Source organism: Schistocerca serialis, chromosome 2 (genome assembly GCF_023864345.2).
Source record: "Schistocerca serialis cubense isolate TAMUIC-IGC-003099 chromosome 2, iqSchSeri2.2, whole genome shotgun sequence".
Classification (NCBI taxonomy): Eukaryota; Metazoa; Arthropoda; class Insecta; order Orthoptera; family Acrididae; genus Schistocerca; species Schistocerca serialis.
Genome location: NC_064639.1, coordinates 784,547,940 through 784,570,525, shown reverse-complemented (window position 1 = coordinate 784,570,525; position 22,586 = coordinate 784,547,940). Strand labels below are relative to the sequence as shown.

Sequence of the window (22,586 nt, the reverse complement as noted above, 5' to 3'; positions counted from 1 at the left end):
GACGCACACCGGCTTATATATTAGCGCTCAGAGTTTTCATCATGCAGTCCCGAAGAGAGAAGTGTTAAATACATTGGTACACTGAGCAAAAACTGTTTCTGACGAAGAACTCTTGCATTCCGACACTAACCATCTGAAGTACGTGCTCCGAAAGAACGGCTATGTTTCACCTGATATGACATATGCGTACTCCAAGCGACCTGTCCAAGGAGAAAGATTAACGGTGGATTGAAACCCGTGTCCGAAACCTTCAACCATGGTGGCAATTGAGCATCACATACATAGCAGAGAACGCGTTTCTACGCACCAACCAGCTCTATCTTCTCCACTGTCGATCGTGGCAATCAGTCGTGGTTCGCGGTCACTAAATACACTATTGGACATTAAAATTGCTACACCAAGAAGAGATGTACATGATAAACGGGTATTCATTGGACAAATATATTATGTTAGAAATGACATGTAATTACATGTTCACGCAATTTGGGTGCATAGATTCTGAGAAATCAGTACCCAGAACAATCACCTCTGGCCGTAATAACGGCGTTGATACGCCTGGGCATTCAGTCAAACAGAGCTTGGATGGCGTGTGCAGCTACAGCTGCCTATGCAGCTTCAACACGATACCACAGTTCATCAAGAGTTGTGACTGGCGTATTGTGGCGAGCCGGTTGCTCGGCCACCATTGACCAGACGAGAGATCTGGAGAATGTGCTGGCCAGGAAAGCACTCGAACGTTTTCTCTATCCAGAAAGGACCGTACAGGACCTGCAAAATGCGGTCGTGCATTATCCTGCTGCAATGTAGGGTTTCGCAGGGATCGAATGAAGGGTAGAGGCACGGGTTGTAACACATCTGAAATGTAACGGCCACTGTTCAAAGTACCGTCAATGCGAACAAGAGGTGACCGAGACGTGTAACTAATGGCACCCCGTACCAGCAAGCCGGGTGATACGCCAGTATGGCGATGACGAATGCATGCTTCCAATGAGCGTTCACCACTATGTCGCCAAACACGGATGCGACCATCATGATGCTGTAAACGGAACCTGGATTCATCCGAAAAATATGTTTTATCATTCTTGCACCCAGGTTCGTCGTTGAGTACACCATCGCAGGCGCTCCTGTCTGTGATTCAGCGTCAAGGGTAACCGCAGCCATGGTCTCCGAGCTGATAGTCCATGCTGCTGCAAACGTCGTCGAACTGTTCGTGCAGATGGTTCTTGTCTTGCAAACGTCCCCATCTGTTGACTCAGGGATCGAGACGTGGCTGCACGATGCGTTACAGCCATGCGGATCAGATGCCTGTCATTCGACTGCTAGTGATACGAGGCCGTTGGGATCGAGCACGGCGTTCCGTATTACACTCCAGAACCCACCGATTCCATATTCTTCTAACAGTCATTGGATCTCGACCAACGCGAGCAGCAATGTTGCGATACGATAAACTGCAATCGCGATAGGCTACAATCCGACCTTTATCAAAGTCGGATCCGTGATGGTACGCATTTCTCCTCCTTACACGAGGCATCACAACAACGTTTCACCAGGCAACGCCGGTCAACTGCTGTTTGTGTATGAGAAATCGGTTGGAAACTTTCCTCATGTCAGCACGTTGTAGGTGTCGCCACCGGCGCCAATCTTCTGTGAATGCTCTGAAAAGCTAATCATTTGCGTATCACAGCATCTTCTTCCTGTCGGTTAAATTTCGGATCTGTAGCACGTCATCTTCAGGGTGTATCAATTTTAATGGCGAGTAGTGTAGCAGACAACACTGCGGGATGTTGCGCCTACGGTCTATCAGCGTTCAAAGTCACGTTAGCTGCCGAAAATGTAGCCTAGCGGCAGGAGGCGGCATCTTTAACTTCGACGCTCTGTAGCGTCGTTGGAAGACAATTTCTAACACGGATTCCTATCCTAGATTTGTTGCTCAAGACGCCCTCTACAGCCCCTCGAAGTCTGTCGCAATATTTACTGGATGCCCTGTATGGGCTCTACGGTAAATGAAATAACAGTAACTGCAAAGGGTGAAGTCTTCTCGATAAATTAAACCAAAGAGCTCAGTGATAATATATGAAAATTGTCTTTATGTCTCAATATAGTGTTATGTTGATGCAGTTGTAAATATTGTAACGGAAGAACAGATCAACAAATGGACAGTCCAAAAATAGGTATATTTGTGTGATATAATGCATTTATTGTTGTGCACGCTAATATGGTGGATCATGATGATTATTTTTAAAAGTATTTTACATTTACATCATAATTATAGTTTACAAAACGTGGAACTTTGCTACACGCATTTAAAATTATTCTTTCACAATGTGGAGAACCTTTTTATGTTGTGACAATTAAAAGTTTAAAATAAAAACGTAGCAAAGTAAATGAAATGTAAATTTTTCGTGGTTACATGCAAACACCGAACAGCAAGACGAAAAACTACATTTCTGTAAAGTCAAACGACTGTACCGAAAGGAGGTGAGAGGTCCTGCAAGACAGATACGTTGCTTGGGCACTATGAATCAGACAGCACGCAGTTCCCGGTCACTGTGGTAGGTCGGAACAAAAGGATCTGGTCCCTAACGTATTCATATTTACGAGTTTCATATGTGTCAAAGTAAAATTAAAGCGTTGATCTGTGATTTAATGTTAACAGTAAGGTCCGTTGTGTACACCATGTTATTCACATATTTTCAAGGCTTTGAATTTCGGATTATTGCGGCCAAGACAAACGTGAGTTCACGCCCAATCCAGACTGGCTAATCAAAAAACAAATTAAAGATCTAGAAGTTAGCTAATATTTGTAATATGATTATCAAACATTTAATATTAGTGACCAACACATCAAATCTCAAAGCAGAGTTAATGTCCCTACCTATGTTGGTTCCACTGTGATTCACGACTGTGTCCATTTATGTAAGTACGAAAAGAATGAGGCTATTGTGACACAGCTACCACTACGAGACAACTCAAAAAGTACTGGGTACAAATGACAGCGATAATGTCAGAAAAACAATGACTTAAACCGGAGGACGGTGGCCGCTCAATAAGTCAGATTTATTTAAAAATTCCTCATTAACTTACTACAACTTTCGTGATTCAATAAAAATAAAATTCTCGGATATTTGATCATAATCTGTTCTAACTACATATTTACTAATATCTCGAAATTTACGCACATGTTGCGTTTTCGACGCGTTCCAAATTGTAACTTTTAAAAACATTGACAAAGTTTTTTGACTGTTTCTCAGAAGACAGAGGAATTTGTACTAGAAAAACAAGGTATGTGATGTAAGCACATGGGGCGTTTAGTGGTTGCTTCCTTAAAAAATCACACAGACAATAGTGCCAGTTTAACTTTCAACAAGTTATGCTACAGTATATCAGAGCAACTTAAGAGAAAAAGAAAATTCGCCATTTGCCTGTAAATATTTGTCCACTGCAACCCGCACCTTTCCATGTTATAGTGCCGTGTATAGCATTTGTGATTCCTTCACAGCGTATTGTCGCACGACACATATTAACTGACCGACCAACGTGTGAATGGCGGCCACCATAGTCCTTCAAACGCACTGACGGAAAAAGAAAATCGCAGCACCAAGAAGGAGTTGTGCGACATAAACGAAAATTGGAGGCGTCTTTCTACATCATAAAGATGATGTCTATTCAAATTTAGAGTCTGTCGCATAAGAATGGCGCTGGTAGCGTCAGTGGAAGCATATCATGTTTGCTTCATATATGCACTGTAACGGTAGTGAGCGGTAATTACCTTTGAGATTGGACGTGGTGAGTTGATTTTAGTCAAGAATGCCTATAAGGCGAGAAAGACGCCATTATCAACACCTCACTGAGTTTGAACGAGGTCGTGTAATAGGCTACTAGAGCTTGATGTTCCATCTGCGGTACTGCGGAAAGACTTGTTGGAATGTAATCACTGTACTTGACTGCTGTCAACGGTGGTGAAACGAATGAACGGACACAAGAAGACGGAGCTCTGGGTGACGATGTGGCAGTAGCGAATGGGAAGACCATTGCGTTTGACATATTGCTCTGGAAGCCGCAATTTGCATCTGAAACAACAGTCTGAGCAGAAGCTGGCACCACAGTGACACAACGAAGTGTCACAAATACGTTACCTCAAAGACACCTGCGAACCAGACGCCCTGTCGCGTGCATTCCACTGACCGCAAACCACCACCATATGCGACTTGAGTGGTGTCAAGCGAGAGCTCACTGGAGTGCAAGATTGTGGTCTCTGATGAAAGCTGGTTCTGCCTCGGTGCGAGTGATGGCCGTGTGTTGGATGGAAGGAGGCCAGGTGAGAGCCTGCAGCCAACCTGTCTGCGCGCTAGACACACTGGACTTCCACCTGGAGTTGTCGCCTGGGGTGCGAATAGTATGACAGCAGGAGCGCTCCCGTGGTTATCCCACGCATACTGACGGCAGATTTGTACGTCAGTCTCGTGATTCTACTTTTTGTGCTCGCCCACACATCACCGTTAACCCAACATCCCCTACTCGACACCAGATCTGTCTCCAACCGAGCACACATGAGACATCATCGGACGACAACTCAGGGGTCATCCACAACCAGCGTTAATCGTCCATGTATTGACCGACCAAGTGCAACAGGGGTAGAACTCCATCCTACAAACAGACATTCGGCGCCTGTATGACACAATGCATACACGTTTGCACGCTTGCATTGAACATTCCGACGGTTACACCGGTTATTAATGTGCCAGCATTTCACATTAATTGCAATGGCTTATCTCGCGCTTACATTAATCTGTAATCTTTGCAATGTTACTCAATAAAATATATTATGTAGACCAATATAGGTATTAAAATCCATGGAGAAGAAATAAAAACTTTTAGGTTCGCCGATGACATTGTAGTTCTGTCAGAGACAGTAAAGGACTTGGAAGAGCAGTTGTACGGAATGGACAGTGTCTTGAAAGGAGGGTATAAGATGAACATCAACAAAAGCAAAACAAGGATAATGGAATGTAGTCGAATTAAGTCGGGTGATGCTGAGGGAATTAGATTAGGAAATGAGACACTTAAAGTAGTAAAAGAGTTTTGCTATTTGGGGAGCAAAATAACTGATGATGGTCGAAGTAGAGAGGATATAAAATGTAGACTGGCAATGGCAAGGAAAGCGTTTCTGAAGAAGAGAAATTTGTTAACATCGAGTATAGATTTAAGTGTCAGGAAGTCTTTTGTGAAAGTATTTGTATGGACTGTAGCCATGTATGGAAGTGAAACATGGACGATAAATAGTTTAGACAAGAAGAGAATAGAAGCTTTCGAAATGTGGTGCTACAGAAGAATGCTGTAGATTAGATGGGTAGATCACACAACTAATGAGGAGGTATTGAATAGAATTGGGGAGAAGAGGAGTTTGTGGCACGACTAGAAGAAGGGATCGGTTGGTAGGACATGTTCTGAGGCATCAAGGGATCACCAATTTAGTACTGGAGGGTAGCGTGGGGGGTAAAAATCATGGAGACCAAGAGATGAATACACTAAGCAGATTCAGAAGGATGTAGGCTGCAGTAGGTACTGGGAGATGAAGAAGCTTGCGCAGGATAGAGTAGCATGGAGAGCTGCATCAAACCAGTCTCAGGACTGAGGACCACAACAACAACAATACATCAATATATTCCAGAAATTTCATTTGTCTACATTAATAATTTTTTGGTGCTGCGATGTTTTTCCGCCAGTGTAGTTTGTGATGTTGCAAATACTTCTAGCAGAGATAAAGTTAACACCGTCAAGTTCCTAATGACCTATAAAATGACATTGGTGGTTGTCAAGCAGCAGAAGATTTTTTCCTGTATCTTAGCCGTAGGTAACTCTAGGGTTTGGCTTCCTTTGCACAGCGTGTTTCTTGTTATTCCAAAATACAAAAATGGTTCAAATGGCTCTGAGCACTATGGGACTCAACTGCTGAGGTCATTAGTCCCCTAGAACTTAGAACTAGTTAAACCTAACTAACCTAAGGACATCACAAACATCCATGCCCGAGGCAGGATTCGAACCTGCGACCGTAGCGGTCTTGCGGTTCCAGACTGCAGCGCCTTTAACCGCACGGCCACTTCGGCCGGCTCCAAAATACAGAATCAGCATTTAGTGTCATCCTGATGTAGAAAACATTAGTTTGACAATATTGCTAGCCGCTATTTAGTTAGCATTGTCGTGGAAGAAAGACAATTTAATGACATAAAATGAAATTCGTTGCTTCTCTGCGTAAGAAATTTCCACTTTCCTCCAATTCGCACCAGGCGATCCGTTGTCACGGAGGAGAAGAGGAACAATGACAGAGGGCTTGACAAGAAAAAGTCTCGCGCGAAGGCAAGGGAGGTCGCGGTGCGGTGCGGCTGCGGCCGTGCCTCAGACAAGGCGGTTTTAAAACGTTCCTTCCGCTGTTTGCAAGTAAAAAGCCCTCATTCTGTAGGAGAATTCTTTTATAAGTCCCTCCGCCCTTCCACACCTCGGTGGCGACAAAGGACCAGGGTGGGCTGCGCAGATGAGGTACTTAGTGCGTCAGAGTGGGGGAGGGATAGGGGGAGTGGCAGAGTCTGGGGGTGAGAGGATGTGGGGGTGGGAGTGGGAAGCAGGCGGCCCAGTGGGGGCGGCTATTACGAGGGCCTGCAAAGGAGGACGGAGCCGGCTACCTTTTGCAATAGCTCCACGTCTCTCTAGGGAACCACAAACTTTGCATCCACGGTGCATTATGTAGAGCCTCTTACGCTTGAGGAACGCCTACATTTTCGCCCTTAAAGAACATGTTAACCTTTCGTAGAAGGAGAGAAGTTCCTTACCCACTTTATTGGCGAATGTGATAATACATTTATCAGATATCTGTAAAAATATGGTTAGAGAAGCGTGCGCTTACGCTCTATGAGACTAGTATCAGCAATAATGACTTCTTTGAAATAATGTGTTATTTGAAGGTTATGTGGTACTAGTTTCTGGCTCGGTATCGAGTGTGATAAGTTTATTGATTGGCGACTCCATGGAGTGTTGTGTGCACCACGACCAAATGGTGGATAGAATTGGAAGGAAAATCAGCATTGGGCATATTTTGTTGTTTTATTGTCAGCAAAATCGAGTTTCGGTCACTTAGTGACCATCCTCAGTGCTAGAAGTTAAAAATTTTCACATAACGATCAGAGAGTATAAAACCGAAAACCACAACTACACCTGCGTATGAACATGACAGTTGGTAGGAACATACCTGTAATATACAATTAAAATTGGTAGGCACTGGTATCAAGCTATAACCACAAGCTTAGCTCGATCACATAAACTGAGGCCGCTCTTTACATGCACCTGTACAGCAGACCTCGATGTGACAGCGCTTGGAATGCCCTCTGTGTGGCATGTGTCACGTGAAGACTTAATATTACTGGTTTTGCAAGATATTAACACAAAATACTTCTTGTGGATTTGTGGCTCATGAAGTAACTCAAATTTAAAATGTACGTAAAAAACGTAGCAGACGAAGGGGGAAGGAAACATCTAAAATACACTGTCGTATTGTTTTTTAAAAAACCAACTTACAAAACATAAGACAGATCGATAGTAAGTTGTCAGAGTGCAGGACAAGTAAAAGAGAAAAAGAAAAGGAAGCAGAGTAATATATGAATAACACGAAATGAGGTATAACACAGTTTTTTTAAAAACGTAGTACCACCATCTGGCGTGGGAAATTAGAAGTACAACGTTCGTGATTTACTTAAACTGTTACGTTAAGACTAAGGAGTCAAATATATAAAAATAGTAATAGTGCGAAAAATGCCATTACGTAATAATTAAAATTGCGGTGAAACACAACATTCATTATAAAAAAGTTTTGAAGGTGCAGACAAACAATTTTGTTATCATATTTAACCGACATGATGATGTAATCTCGTTTGCCCCTTTGGACAAGCTAACATTATTATAACAATGGTTATATGCTACCGCATAAGCACTGGGTCAGAAACCATACATACATGACATCAAACATACACGGTTTCTTAATGTAAAACATAGCACCCACAATTTGGCGTGGGAAGTTAGAAGTATGTCGTTCTTGATTTACGTAAAATATTACGTTAAAACTGAGAAGTCAAATATATAACAAATAGTAATAGTGCGAAAATTGCCACTAAGTAACAATTAAAATGCCATGAAACAATATTCATTACAACAACAAAGATATGCGTAATCTCTGCAGTCCAAAAATATGTGGTTTGCTTCTTGGTTGGCTCTGGAGTTTTTTCTGGCTCTTAATGCAAGTATTAAAGAGAGGTAAAAAGTTTCTGAATTTTCGAGCATCCGTGCTGAAGCGTCCTTCAGTTTCAGCGTGGATCTGTGTTCCCAGTAACAGCTGACAGACTGAACTGTTGTTACCCAGAAACAAAGAAGGCTTGCACTACGGCCAACACCAGTAACCCACTGTCGGTTTCGAATCAGTTTTTGGTTTGTTGGGTGCTTCATATTTTAGTGTTCATATAGAAATGCTATTAACGAAAATATATTTTTGAAACAGCGTTGTTGTTGTGATCTACAGTCCGAAGGCTGGCTCAGTGCTGTTCTCCACATTAATCTACCTCGTGCGAGCCGCTTCATTTCTGCATAATTTTTGCAACCTTCATGCATCTGAACCTACTTACTGTATTCCTCCCTTGGTCTGCTTCTACAACTTTTGTTCCTCCCTCCTCCCCCCCCCCCCCCACCCAATCTGTTTCCTCCCTACACTTCCCTCCATTACAAAATCACCGATTTGACAATTACTTGTTGCTTCAGGATGTTTCGTATCAACCGATTCCTTATTTTTGTAAAGCTATGCCATACATTTATTTTTTCCCTAGTTGTATTCAGAACCTCTTCATTAATTACTCGAGCTATCCGCATAGTCTTCAGCATTTTAAAAGCTTCTATTATCTTCTTGTCTGAACCTTCTATGATTCACTTTTCACTTCCACACAATGTTACACTTCAGACAAATACCTCTGGAAATGACTTCCTAACACTTAAATTTATATTAGATGTTCACAGATTTCTTTTGTTGGGAAATCTTCTGCTTGCTATTGCCTGTTTGCATTTTGTATCCACTCTACTTCGGTATTAGCCGCATTTAATTGTACTTTTAACGAAGAGAGCACACATGGAGATATAAATAGACAGTTAGAGGGAGAGAGAGAGAGAGAGAGAGAGAGAGAGAGAGAGAGAGAATAGCAGAAAAACTGGGTTGAACTTGTTAGTAATTGGTATGGAAAAAGAGAGAAAAGAGATAATAAGCTAATTTTTAGCTTCACAGAGCGCTTAGGCTCAAAAACTAATGACGAGACATAGTTCAGAGAAACCTAACCATTTGCACACGATCGAGTGAGAGCTTCAGTGTAACTTCGTTGCGATGGAGGGCAGAAAGTAGACCTTTGGTGGCATTGATCGGCAGCACAAAAGAAACATACGATTGTAAGCAGGTGTTTTTAACAGTGGTCACTTTTTATCATGGACACATGTACTATGCTGCAAATTTACTTCTCCTCCGAATGTAGGCACTATGTCGGTGATATGACCTATACACTCTTTAAATTCGTATGAGAATGCATTTTAGAGCCCGTTTTTCCTTTACTATTATGAGAATGAATTTATTCATTGATTATCACTGATGTTTAACTAACCAGTGTAATGTTTTATGGTAATTTAGAGAGACGGCAGCAAATCTCGAGTAGCTTTCAGTATTACAAACTTATGGCTACGTCTACCATCTGGTGAGCAAGATGTATGAGACAGGCGAAATACCCACAGACTTCAAGAAGAATATAATAATTCCAATCCCAAAGAAAGCAGGTGTTGACAGATGTGAAAATTACCGAACTATCAGTTTAATAAGTCACAGCTGCAAAATACTAACGCGAATTATTTACAGACGAATGGAAAAACTAGTAGAAGAGGACCTCGGGGAAGATCAGTTTGGATTCCGTAGAAATGTTGGAACACGTGAGGCAATACTAACATTACGACTTATCTTAGAAGAAAGATTATGAAAAGGCAAACCTACGTTTCTAGCATTTGTAGACTTAGAGAAAGCTTTTGACAACGTTAACTGGAATAATCTCTTTCAAATTGTGAAGGTGGCAGGGGTAAAATACAGGGAGCGAAAGCCTATTTACAATTTGTACAGAAACCAGATGGCAGTTATAAGAGTCGAGGGGCATGAAATGGAAGCAGTGGTTGGGAAAGGAGTGAGACAGGGTTGTAGCATCTCCCCGATGTTATTCAATCTGTATATTGAGCAAGCAGTAAAGGAAACAAAAGAAAAATTCGGAGTAGGTATTAAAATCCATGGAGAAGAAATAAAAACTTTGAGGTTCACCGATGACATTGTAATTCTGTCAGAGACAGCAAAGGACTTGGAAGAGCAGTTGAACGGAATGGACAGTGTCTTGAAAGGGGGATATAAGATGAACATCAACAAAAGCAAAACGAGGATAATGGAATGTAGTCGAATTAAATCGGGTGATGCTGACGGGATTAGATTAGGAAATGAGACACTTAAAGTAGTAAAGGAGTTTTGCTATTTAGGGAGTAAAATAACTGATGATGGTCGAAGTAGAGAGGATATAAAATGTAGACTGGCAATGGCAAGGAAATCGTTTCTGAAGAAGAGAAATTTGTTAACATCGAGTATAGATTTAAGTGTCTGGAAGTCGTTTCTGAAAGTATTTGTATGGAGTGTAGCCATGTATGGAAGTGAAACATGGACGATAACCAGTTTGGACAGGAAGAGAATAGAAGCTTTCGAAATGTGGTGCTACAGAAGAATGCTGAAGATAAGGTGGGTAGATCACGTAACTAATGAGGAGGTATTGAATAGGATTGGGGAGAAGAGAAGTTAGTGGGACAACTTGACTAGAAGAAGGGATCGGTTGGTAGGACATGTTTTGAGGCATCAAGGGTTCACCAATTAAGTATTGGAGGGCAGCGTGGAGGGTAAAAATCGTAGAGGGAGACCAAGAGATGAATACACTAAGCAGATTCAGAAGGATGTAGGTTGCAGTAGGTACTGGGAGATGAAGAAGCTTGCACAGGATAGAGTAGCATGGAGAGCTGCATCAAACCAGTCTCAGGACTGAAGACCACAACAACAACAACATGGCTACGTCTGCCTAACATATTGAGAGCAGTTAAATCTGTCCTCGGAGTCTTTCGCGATAGCAAACGTGTATAAAACGTTCTCAGTTTTCAAGCCGCGTCAATTCGAATAATCACTTGCATACATTCATGTCCATTGTGCATTCCGACGGACTTCAGCAATGCCAGCAGGACAATGCGACAGCTCACAGGTCCCGGATTGCTACAGAGTAGCTCCGGGAACACTCTTCTCAATTTAAACACTTCTGCCGCCCACCAAACTCTCCAGACATGAACATTATTGAGCACATCTGGGATGCCTTGCAACGTGCTGGTCAGAAGAGATCTCCACCCCGTCGTACTCTTACGGATTTACGGACTGCCCTGCAGGAAGCATGGTATCAGTTCGCTTCGGCACTATTTCAGACATTAGTCGAGTCCATGCCAAGCCGTGTTGTGGCACTTGTGCTAGCTCTCTGGGGTCCTACACGATATTAGGCACGTGTACCAGTTTCTTTGGCTCTTCAGTGTACATTTACATAGAAACTCCGGAGGCCGCCGTACGGTACGTGGTAGAGAGTACCCTCTACCACTACGTGTCATTTCCTTTCCTGTTCGACTCGCAAATAGAGCAAGGGAAAAACGACTGTCTCCGTGAGGCCTAATTTCTCGTTTATATCTTCGAGGTTCCTACGCGAAGTGCATGTTGGCGGCAGTAGAATCGTTCTGCAGTCCGCCTCAAATGCCGGTTCTATAAATTTTCTTAATCGTGTTTCTCGAAAAGAACGTCGTCTTCCCTCCATAGATTCCCTTCTGAGTTTCCGAAGCATTCAATATTTGATGTATAATGTATAGCTAAAAATAGTCTAGTTACTATTTGAATTACCAAACACTGTTGGGCCGTACCGGTAACAAATCCGGCAGCCCGCCTCTGGATTATTTCGATGGCTTCCTTCAATCCGACCTGGTGCAAATACCAAACCCTCGATCAGTACTCAAGAATAGGTGGCACCAGCGTCCTATACAGGTCTCCTTTACAGGCGAACCACTCATTCCTAAACTTCTCCCAATAAACCGAAATTGATCATTCGCCTTCCCTACCACAGTTCTCACCTCCTTGTTCAACCTCATATCACTTGGTAACGTTATGCCCAAATATTTAAACGAATTGACTATAGACTTATCACCACAAATGTGGAAGACTGCATTGAGGAACAATACATCGAACGCAGTGCGACGCCAGTAAGCATTACTAATATTCAGAGACTTATATAAATTTATCAACACTCAAGACTATTTGTTACAATCAAAAACTTCACCCTCTCTGTGTATAAATCAGCACCACAGAAGAAACAGTGTTTAGAGTTATGTATAAATCATTTTTAAGAGTACATAGTTTAAATAAACTTATTAATATGTTGTCTTTAAATAAAATTATTAATTTGTTATCTTTATGTGGATGTCTGATTTTATTTACTGGCCGTCTCAGCTACCGATACAACACAAACGACGTAGAATAAAATGGAGGGTGATTATAATTACTGGCCGGAATGGCCGAGCGGTTCTAGGCGCTACAGTCTGGAACCGGGCGACCGCTACGGTCGCAGGTTCGAATCCTGCCTCGGGCATGGATGTGTGTGATGTCCTTAGGTTAGTTAGGTTTAAGTAGTTCTAAGTTATAGGGGACTGATGACCTCAGAAGTTAAGTGCCATAGTGCTCAGAGCCATTTGAACCATTTTTTTAATTATAATTAACGTTCCAGAACTCTGTAAAAATGGATCACTGCTCAGAACGAAGTCAAATTTGAACGGAACAGTATCTAAGAAGGGGGAAAAGGTAAGGAAACATAAAAAAATTAACAAAAATTTTACCAGTAGATGACATTGTAAGTGGTAGAATGTGCAAAGTAAAGTTTGCGTCTGACTCGCTCAGCGTGACTGTCTCAATGGAGGATCGCGCCCTTCTGTTAAAGCTCTGTTACAAGAACGGTCACTGTGCGACAGTATCTCTGCAGAGGTTCGGGACACTCAAGTGTGTCACTTATGAAAATAGTATTACACTCAGCAGATACAAATAATTGTTTTCTCTTCTAAAAAACATTCTAGAGAATGACAGCACGTTCACTACATAACGCTGCCTGTTCAGAATTGACTGGTCGAGTGCATATCCATTCTTTGCAGTTGTTAGTTCAAGCTGCTACCATAGCTACTGCGCTGACGTTGCCAGGAATAAAATCAGTCTCAGAACATTTTTGACGGATGGTGTAGAATCTCTGCAGGTTGTTATCAAATTCTTTGTGTTCTACCAAGCAATATTAACTTTCTCGTTAGAGTTATCAATTACGCAAGTTTGAAAATAGTATACGAACGCCGCTTCAGAGAGTCTAGACACTGCCGAGAGATATAATTCATCTAAACATGAGTTAACGTATGTTATGTTCAAGACCTTACTTGGTTATCTCAGAGAAATGCCTGCAGGAACCAGAAGATATAACATAATGGTGGGTGCAGTACCGTACATGCCCCACCCCCTCACACACACACACACACACACACACACACACACACACACACACACACATAGGCAACAGTTGGACAAAAGAGGAGAGAGAGAGACGGAGAGAGGACACTCACCTCTCTGTCTCCATTTTTGTTTCTCTGACTGGTTTGATGTGGTCCCCCACGAATTCCTCTCCTGCGCTAGGACCTGTTCACTTCATCTCATGGTACCACTTACATTCTTCAGTAGCATCATATCTCAAACACTTCGATTCTCCTCTGTTCCGGTATTCCCAATGTCTATGATTCACTACCATTCAGTGCTCTGCTCCAGGAGTACACTGCCAGAAATTTCTTCCTCGAATTAAAGGCTATGTTTGATACCTCTAAACGTCTCTTGGCCAGGAATGCCCTCTTTGCCTGTGGTAGTCTGCTTTTTATGTGCTTCTTGCCTCATCCGTCATGGGTTGATTTGCTTCCACGGTAGCAGAATTCCTTAAGCTCGTCTGCTTCGTGATCACCAGTTCGGATGATTAGCTTCTCGCTGTTCTTGTTTCTGCTGTTCCTCGTAACGTTTTCTTTCTTCCGGTTTATTCTCAATCCATATTCCGTACTCATCAGACTGTTCATTCCAGTCAATAGATCCTGTAATTCTTCTTCACATTTACTGTGGATAGCAATGTTATCAGTAAGTCCTATAACTGAATTTTAATTGCATTCTTGATCCTTCTTCGATGTACAGAATGAACGATATGGATGAAAGGCTACATCCATGTCTTACACTCTTTTTAATCCGATCACTTCGTTCTTGGCCGTCGACTCTTATTATTCTCCTCTGGTTCTTATACATGTAGTAAATTACCCGCCTTTCCCTAGAGATTAATCCTATTTTCCTCGAAATTTCGAACATCTTGCACCATTTTATACTGTCGAATTCCTTTTCCATGTCGTCAAGTCTTGTTTCCAGTATCAACGGCAACGTCAGAAAACTGCCTCTATGGCTCCGTCATCTTTCGTGAAGGCAAACTGATCATCATATATCAGATCCTTAGTTTTCTTTTCCATTCATCTGTACATTATCCTTGTGAGCAGCTTAGATGTGTGACCTGTTAAGCTGACTGCGCAATAGTTCTCGCACATATCTGTCCTTGGTATCTTCGGAATTGTGTGGATGATATTTTTCCGAAAGCCTGTGGTATCTCGCCAGTCTCATAGATTCTACACAGCGACTTGAATATTCGCTTGGTTGCCACTTCCCCTACTGATTTTAGAAATTCCTATGGAATTTTGTCTATTCTTTCTGTCTTATTTGATCTCAAGTCTTCCAGAGCCATTTTAAATTCTGATTCTAATACTGGATCCCCTATGTCTTCCATGTCGACTGCAATTTCTTGCTCTATCACTTGATCGGACAAGTCTTGCCCAGCACAGTAGGCCTTCAATGGACTCTTTCCACCTATCCGCTCTCTTCGCTGCATTTAGCAGTGGAATTCCCATTGCATTCTTACCGTTACCACGGTTAATTTTAATATTATCGAAGGCTGTTTTGTCTTTTATATATCGTGAGCCAGTCCTCTTGACGATCATTCCTTTTTCGATTTCTTCACACCTTTGCCGCAGTGATTTCGACTTGGTTGCCCTGAACTTTTTGTTTCTTTCATTCATAAGGAATTTATATTGCTATATTCCTCATTCCTGTACACATCGTATCGAAGATGTTTCCACAGCATATAGTGTCAAGTCAGAGAAAACTTACAGAAAGAGAAATAACCTGAGGGACCAAAGATGAGTGCGTGAGGATTACGGGCTTATGATCGGCAGGGAATGTTCGAAATCGGCATTTTGCAACAACCAATAAATTTTTTACTGAGTGATTTATTCGTATCAATTGAATTTTAACGTACGAACAAATTTGAAAGGACCACCGTAGGTGTGTTGATAGCTTCCTACCAACAGTACAGCAGAACAGTACTTGATGATACGACTTCTATATAGCACCCTGCTATTATTTCCTTTGTTAGCCGTTCTTAAACGAAACGCTTATTGTTTCCTTTTATAGCTCCGCAAGTTGAGCCAAGAAAATTTCTCCGCGTCGAGGTCTATTGTCTGCGCTCGGGACCTAAAAATAATACCTAAAAGGCTGTATAATAAAGTCGGAAGTTGTCGGGAGAAGTTCCCTAATTTGAACACAAAAGAGCTCACGGAGATCTTCTCGGCAGCCAATTGGCCGGGCTCGCAGAAAGCCAAAGGCAACACGAGGAGTTACGGCAGTGGAAACTTTGAAATACACTACTGCGAATGATGGGAGTGAGCTACTAAGGTAAGCTTTCAACACAATGTTGATGTCGCATTAGTACTGTATATGATGTATCAGTCATTATATGACAAACTGTATGTCGAAATCAGCTGTGCGTTGTTTTTCAAGTGGAAAATCAATGCATTAGGGGGCTCGAGGAGCACCTGTGGAATCGCAGGTTTATTACTCTTTCAGTTATATAGCTAAATCATTGTGATGTAGTGATTATACTTCCTTTTATCTTAGGACTACATAATCCTTTGTAGAAGTGAAATAAGCGAAAAATATATAAAGAGGGTTGCTGGATCATGGTCTCGCCAGGGGTGATGTACTGTTCCTGCGACTCTCAGGTGAACGACGTCATAGAGGAGGAAGCAGTCGTCAGGCCGAAATCCAGATCCGGTTTCGCAATAAGGTGTATTCAGGATGATGACAACGCCGACCAGTATCTCTGGGAGGAGAAGTTGGGAAATCTTACAGGACTCTTGAGGAGCTGAACAAACAAGGTAACCAGAGGAAATGAAGCCATCGCCGCCCAATGGTGACGCCCTGGTGCTCGAGGCCGCTAGGAATCCCGGGGTGGCAGTGCAAGCGTAGGAGAAATATTTACTAAGCTGTTTACATATACAAGACTATTGTTGCAAAACAATTTATTTCAAAACCGTTCATATTTAGTTATTGTGACCCTCAATTTAATCTTTTCCTCTGCCCCTACAATACTCGTTGCGAATTTTCCGTTCATGGAAACGTGCTGGAAGTCTTCCTCTGTGAGCTCCTTGATGATGCGTGCCGCTTTTTTTTTTCGCCGCTTCAATGGACTAAAAATTTGTTCATTTAAATGCAGACATGTCCCTGGGGAATAGATGAGTCACATGGTGCTAGGTCAAGCGAATAAGGTGGGCATTCTAACACTGGGATGCTGTACGTCGCTAGAAATCTCTTAACAGACAATGCAGTATGAGTCGGTGAGTTGTCTTGGTGCAGAACCCATGACTTGTCTTCCAAGATTCGGATCGTTGTTTCCTTAATTTCTCATGGAGTTTTTTTATTTTTTTTTATTTATTTATTGTTCCGTGGGACCACATTTAGGAGAAGTCTCCACGGTCATGGAACGAGTCAATACATGAAATTATAACACGATTGTAAAAACAGATAAAATGAAATATAGGAAACATATTCAGGCTACAAGTCGTTAGTTTAAATAAAGAAAATCAAGAATGTAACACTGGAATTTGCTTAATTTTTTAGCTCTTCCAGGAGCTCCTCGACATAATAGAAGGAGTGAGCCATGAGGAATCTCTTCAGTTTAGACTTAAAAGCGTTTGGGCTACTGCTAAGATTTTTGAGTTCTTGTAGTAGCTTATTGAAAATGGATGCAGCAGAGTACTGCGCTCCTTTCTGCACAAGAGTCAAGGAAGTGCATTCCACATGCAGATTTGATTTCTGCCTAGTATTAACTGAGTGAAAGCTGCTAACTCTTGGGAATAAGCTAATATTGCTAACAACAAACGACATTAAAGAAAATACATACTGTGAGGGCAATGTCAAAATTCCCAGACTATTGAATAGGGGTCGACAAGAGGTTTTCGAACTTACACCATACATAGCTCGAACAGCCCGTCTTTGAGCCAAAAATACCCTTTTTGAATCAGAAGAATTACCCCAAAAAATAATACCATATGACATAAGCGTATGAAAATATGCGAAGTATACTACTTTTCGTGTTGAAATGTCACTTATTTCAGATACTGTTCTAATGGTAAATAAAGCGGCATTTAGTTTCTGAACAAGATCCTGAACATGGGCTTTCCACAACAGCTTACTATCTATCCGTACGCCTAGGAACTTGAACTGTTCCGTCTCGCTTATAACATGCCCATTCTGTCTGATTAAAATGTCAGTTCTTGTTGAATTGTGGGTTAGAAACTGTAAAAACTGAGTCTTACTGTGATTAAGCATCAAATTATTTTCCACAAGCCACAAACTTATATCATGAACTACATTATTTGATAGTGTTTCAATATTACACACAAGATCCTTCACTACCAAGGTGGTGTCATCAGCAAACAGAAATATTTTTGAGTCACCTGTAACACTAGAAGGCATATCATTTACATAAAGTTGTAGAAGAAGATCAAGGCAACAATATTGTTTAACAGTTTGACCTTCAGGAACACAGTTAAGATACACAGTGCCACGAATATCGAAAAAAACCATCATCATTTCGAATCTATATTTGCTCATTCAAGCTTTTCCGCTTATGGTAAAAAATGACGAGTGACTAGGGCCTCCAGTCAGGTAGACCATTCGCCGGATGCAAGTCTTTCGATTTGACGCCTCTTTGGCGACTTGCTCTTCGATGGGGATGAAATGATGATGATTGGGACAACACAAGACCCAGTCCCTCAACGGAGAAAGTCTCCGACCGAGGCGGGAATCAAACCTGGGCCCATAGGATTGACATTCGGTCGCGCTGACCACTCAGCTACCGGGAGCTATTAACATCACATCAACAATCTCTGTAGGAGGATAGTGGGCCATGTTTCGCTAAAGAATCATTTACTTTAATGAGTTGATGTTTATGGTTCACAAACTGAAAGTGAAGTGACGTCTGATCGCATTGCACCGACCTTTACATTTAGCCATAGTTCGCAGTTTGACCACGGTAGTGCCACTGTCGGGTGAGTAATTAAATTGTGAAGAGTTCCGTAACGAGATTTTAATACCATTCCGCCTCCCTCCATAAAAAACTGTGGCGGGTAGGATACATTTCGTAAAAAAATAGCTTAATTTGGCGTAATGAAAGAATTTGTGCACATTTTGTATCGATTCGGTCTTTCTCGGATCATTCTAAATAAATCAGAGTTCTTCCCCAATTTCAATGTTTCTAGATTTCAGTGCCATGTGTCAATGATTTAAAAAATGTTTCAGACAAAACTTGATTACTTTTTTATGGAGAATCCGAATCTGCAATAAAAAATGGGGTTTTCCGTTTAAGATTTAAAAGTTGCCCCCGCCCTTCCCAAGGGGCCGGGGCTGTAGGTCACGTGTAGTATCATTTGATGTCCCCCTTTGAGCTTACGAACTTGTCTCACCCACTATTTTTATCCGATGTATAAGTTTCGAGATAATCTCATCCGAAACTTCAGATGGACCACCCTGTATATAATCGACCCGCAAGAAGATGAAGTAGGGAATAGATCTATATACATTTTTTTACATCAGCGAACATAAAACACGATAAAAATTATTAAATTTGTTGCATAATTTACACATTGTGTAATGTGTATCTGATTCTGTAGCATGATGAACAGATGCGAAAGCCGGCGGTCGGCCCTGCACCACACACACCATTCGTGAGTGATGCAGCGCGTGCATTGGGACAGCTAGGGAAGCTGGAGGAGGGGGGAATGCACGCATGTTTCCCGAACAGGTAGGCAGATGAGGGCAACTAATGTTATTCCACGTACAGTAAGTTACTTACTCACCATCCCTCATCATAACGAAATTACTCTATGCGCACGCAGGCTCGGGTAACAGTGTTTTTCCTCTAAATGTTCCAGTGTTAGGCGTCCACACGTTTTATGAATCGAAGGCCGAGAAACTGTATTCGACTGGCAGGCTAATACACGTGTGAAGCAATTGGATTTTAAGTAGCAGGGCAAATGTTAAACGCCCCATCCATTTCAAATCGATGAGCCAGTTTGAACCAATTTTCGAAGCGTATCTGCGAAGCAATTTCTTGCGATGAGGACGAACCGAGAGTAGTCGGAAGGACTGAAGCAATTTTGCCTCCAAGTAGGAGAGCGCAAAGTAATTTCAGGGCTCCGACCTGTGTCCCCTTCCTAGAATGAAGGGCTAAAGAGCTTAGGCGGCAGCAGCAGAAGACAGTCGCCGCGGGCGGAGATGGTCCACAAAGCGGTGCGGTGCAGCGGCCGGGTATTATTCCCCTTTGCTGCTGGCGATCCACACACACACACACACACACACACACACACACACACAGCCCGGAGCAGGGTGGCAGTCAAAAGCGATTCCCCGCGACACAGTGGCCACTAATTCCACCAGGGAGCAAACAGACCGACTGTTTTTTTAGGCCGTGGGCCGGATTAGGCGGGCTGAGTGCACGCGCCACACACCACACACGGTTCCCCTGGCACGTGCGGGACCCCCTTTAAGATACACATCTCGCGGCCAGCGCTCTCTTCTCACCAACCACCCTGTCTCACCCTCCCCCCCCCCCCCCTTATGCACACGCTCTTAAGCGCTCCTCTTGTACCCGTGACAAGACATTTGACACGGTTTATTCCGCACAAACACTTCCTATGGTCTTTTTCCGCCACACGTTAGGCCTTTTATCTCTTTGTCTCTGTGTGTAGGGAAGTTGAGGAACCAGAAAATCTACAAAGGGTTTCAGTTCCAAATGCGTCTCTAGTGCTTCCATTGTAAGAAGAAAAGGCCCAGAAGGGCAGCAGAGCCTGAAGAACAAGGCCTTACTTACGGAGTGGAGGAATGGAATCCCGCCAATGGCACTGGCAGCGAAGGTAGCAATAACTGACTGACAAAAAGAATTGGCATGGAGAGGTACGTCGGTGTGTCCCATCCCTCGTGTTCCTATATTTTGCCTCACAGGGGGACCATATTAACTTCCGCTCACCGATTCGATGCATATTGACTGGGGCCGTAGTGCACAACTAGCACTTCACTATACACTGACGGAAAATCGCAGCACCAAGAAGCAGCTCTGCAATACTGACAAAAGTTGGTAGGTGCGTTTCTCCGTCTGAAACATGACGACTAGTCATATTCACGCCAGTCGCATAAGAGAGCCACTACGAGGATGCAAATCAGGATTGTTTCAAATACTCGTAACGGCCGTGAGCGTCAGTTACCTTTGAGACTGGACGTTGTCGGAGGTGACTGGACGTGATGATGCCTTTAACCCTACAAGGACGCCATGATTAACACTGATTTTTAACGAGATAGCTTAATAAGGCTACGAGAACCTACGACATTGCAGAACTACTTGTCAGGAATGTAGCTACTGTACATGATTGCTGGCAGTTGTGGTCACACGATTGTACAGTAGCAAGGAGACTGGGCTCCGAACGGACAAGTGGCTCTACCGAGAGGGAAGACCATTGTGTTCGGTTTATGGCTCTGGCGTATCATACTACATCTGCAGCTGCAATTTCAGCACCAATTGGCACCCCAGTGACAAAACGAGTGTTATCCACAACCAGCGTTAACCGTCCGTGTATTGACCAGCCAAGTGCGACAGGCACGGAACTCCATCCCAGAAACTGATATTTGGCACCTGTACAATACGATGCTTGTATGTTTTGCATCGGTTACTTCACGGGTTACTTCAACGATAGCTCCGAGCCAGGCACCCTGTTGCGGCGTGCATTCCACTGACCTCATTCCACTGCCATTTGGAGGTCATTGGTGGCCAGGGTAGAGGTCTGTTGTGCTGACTGATGAAAACTGGTTCTGCCTCGGTGCCGGTGATATTTAAAAGGAGGCAAGGTGAGGGCCTGCAGCCAGCCTGTTTGCATGCTAGACACACTAGACGTACATACATCTGGAGTGCGATTTCGAATCACAGCGGGAGCAGTTTCTTGGCTATCCCACGTGCCCTGACTTTAAAACTACGTCAGTCTGTTGATCAGAACGTTTATGTTCCCATTCGTGAACAGCATTCCAGGGAGTGTTTTCCAACTGGATAACACTTGTCTGCATATCGCTGTTGCAACCCAACATGCTCTACAGAGTGTCGACGTGTTACCTTGTCCTGCTCGATCACTATGTCTGTCTTCAGTCGAACATATGGGACATCACCCGACGACAAGTAGAGTGTTATCCACAACCAGCGTTATCCGTCCGTGTATTGACCGACCGACAGGCATGGAACTCCATCCCAGAAACTGATATTTGGCACCTGTACAATACGATGCTTGTATGTTTTGCATGCTATTTTTCAATATTCTGGTGGCTACACCGGTTATTAATGTATCACCATTTCACATTTGCAATGGCTTATATCGCGCTTACATTACCCACTGGTCTTGCAACGTTCATCGGCAACGGCCTTGCCGCAGTGGATACACCGGTTCCCGTCAGATCACCGAAGTTAAGCGCTGTCGGGCGTGGTCGGCACTTGGATGGGTGACCATCCAGGCCGCCATACGCTGTTGCCATTTTTCGGGGTGACCTCAGCCTCGTGATGCCAATTGAGGAGCTACTCGACCGAATAGTAGCGGCTTCGGTCAAGAATACCATCATAACGGGCGGGAGAGCGGTGTGCTGACTCCAGGCCCCTCCTATCCGCATCCTCCACTGAGGATGACACGGCGGTCGGATGGTCCCAGTAGGCCACTTGTGGCCTGAAGACGGAGAGCATTTGCAACGTTCATCACTAAAATACGTTACCCAGAGAAATGTATTCTTGGGACCTCATCACTCTACATTAGTTAGTTTTTGGTGATGCGATTTTTTTCCATCAGTGTGTATAAACAGGGAAACGCAACAGTCTGCTAATTTTAGGGTCTTTATATACTTCATACGATGGCCACTAATATTTAAGGAGTCCACAACCGAGCGAGAAATCGCTTTGTTTTATAACCGCGAGGTCTCTGAATGGACACTCGCTTCAGGT

The 22,586-nt window shown here is 43.0% G+C and overlaps 2 pseudogenes; one reads left to right on the top strand and one right to left on the bottom strand.

Annotated features, from left to right (window-relative positions):
- Positions 1 to 19,426, bottom strand: part of LOC126456404 (agrin-like) — a 379,882-nt pseudogene extending 360,456 nt beyond the window's left edge.
- A 2,584-nt stretch (positions 19,427 to 22,010) lies between these two features.
- Positions 22,011 to 22,128, top strand: LOC126459650 (5S ribosomal RNA; annotated as a pseudogene).
- The last annotated feature ends 458 nt before the right edge of the window (positions 22,129 to 22,586 follow it).